The 1,972-nt window shown below is 37.2% G+C and overlaps 1 protein-coding gene across 1 annotated transcript in view; it reads left to right on the forward strand.

Annotated features, from left to right (window-relative positions):
• F9 (coagulation factor IX) overlaps nucleotides 1-1,972 on the forward strand; it is a gene marked incomplete at its 5' end in the record, with an annotated part of 35,527 nt that overhangs the window by 6,132 nt on the left and 27,423 nt on the right. The gene's annotated exons all lie outside the window — the stretch shown is intronic.

Below are 1,972 nucleotides of genomic sequence, written 5' to 3' on the forward strand. Positions count from 1 at the left end.
AAAAAAAAAAAAAAAAACCTGAACCCATAATATTATTTGAACTTATAACTAAATTGCTATCAAAATAGGTAGTAAAGTCAACTAAGTATACAATTGGGATATAACAGACCAATTATCCCATATAAAGGAATTTCTCCACACATACAAACCACTTCACATGTTAAATTTGTCAACAAAAATCAAAGTTATCTTCTGAGTTTGACTCTAGTGATTATATCAAAAGTTCCATAGCTTGGGGCAGCACCTTTGGCTTAGGTGGTAGGGCACTGGCCCCATATACCAGGAGTGGCGGGTTCGAACCCAGCCCCAGCCAAACCGCAACAACAACAACAAAAGAGTTCCATAGCAAACTTACGACCAGTGTGTACCTTTTCTTGTCATAAACAGAATATGTTTTTTTTGGGTTTGGTAATTGGAGCATTAAGCCACAAAGTCCTTTGTCTACTTGTTTATTACCTCCAGATGAAATATTATTGGTATTGTGGCTGTGAAAAGCACACACTGCTAATGAGGGATTCTCTTTCCACTCTGAAGTTCCAGAAGAATAGAGATGCAATCCTAGGGAAAGAATTTAACACCACAGGCTACATGACTAAAGACAAAGAGTAGAAAATTATCAGGACTCTATTAAGGCCTTATAGCAATCCACCTGACAGATGAAAAAGGCATAAAACGAAATGAAATGTAGCAGCTGTACTTGTCCCATTGAGAAAGGAAAAAATGTCACCTGTAATAGTGTTTAGAAACCTTTCAGTACTAAAGAGAAATTCATTGATCATCTTCCTGTGAGCTCTAAAAGACCTTAGAAGAAAAGGAAATGGTGACAGGGCACAAAAGCATTTGAAAAGAAAGAAATGAGTGAAAGCAGCTGGATGAACCAGCACACCTGGCTTGGACCCCCATTTCCTTAAGTTTCCCAGTGGGGACAAACCAATACCTAGGTTACTTTTCCTGTGGGTATTCTAAATGGCATGAAGTGCTACTTTCATCTGAAGGGTTATAATTTCAAATTCAGATTTACCTGGATAAATTTCAGCTTACAATTCAGAAAACCTATAGAAATCTCTGGAGCAGTTACTCATTTTCAGCTTAAATAATATAACTGCTGGAGCTGGGGGAATGAATAACTCAATTAGTCTTGGTTATGACTGTAGGGCATGTTGTGAGCTATAATTGAAAACATAAATGTTTTTATCTAGTTTAAAAGCAAACATGCTTTAAAAGGGAGGAAAGAATAGCCTTGAGGAATGTAAACATAAGTACAAAACTTCTATAATAGAGTTTACTACGTGTGTGATGATGATCCACACAGCAAAAATGCTCCGTCTACAACGGATACCATGTCAATATTCTTAGGTTCCTACATTTTGTTTTGGACAGGACTGGGCAGTTGTACTAAAGCCACCACCATGCCTAGGGAATATTGATCTCACCCAGTCAATCTGTGCAAGGTTTAGAAAAAGTCTTTTCAGCTCAGTTAGTTCAGAAACAAAATGAGAATACCCTCAAAAAGCTCTTTATTTTAAACACTAGAGGAAAGCAACAGCAAAAGCACACACAAACTCTCATTTACGCTTTTTGCTTCAAACTAAATTAAAAAATAATCACAAAAGCTACAATATTTCACAGCCTATGTGGTTTCTGGGCTCCAAGTCTCTTGCCTTACACTGTCTTGGAAAAGAAAAGGAGATTTCTATTGATAATTTTCTTGTTTTCTTTTTCCCTTGTTTATCAGGCTCTTCCTTAGGGGACAGAGATGCAAAGATTCAGGGCACTCTTCCTAGTTGGAAGAAGAATAATTGACTGTTGGGTCCCTTTGGCTAGAATAAGACTTCTGTATGTCTCCAGCTGCACATCAAATCTGAATCTCTTTCAGATAGGTCAAGGTCTATAAGAATTTGGTTATTTTTGTCCCTTCTAAAGAGTACAAAGGTGTTTTCCCACAGCAAGGTAGAATGAAAAATCACAGATA

This window comes from Otolemur garnettii, unplaced genomic scaffold (genome assembly GCF_000181295.1).
Source record: "Otolemur garnettii isolate 467f Iridium unplaced genomic scaffold, OtoGar3 scaffold00117, whole genome shotgun sequence".
Taxonomy (NCBI): Eukaryota; Metazoa; Chordata; class Mammalia; order Primates; family Galagidae; genus Otolemur; species Otolemur garnettii.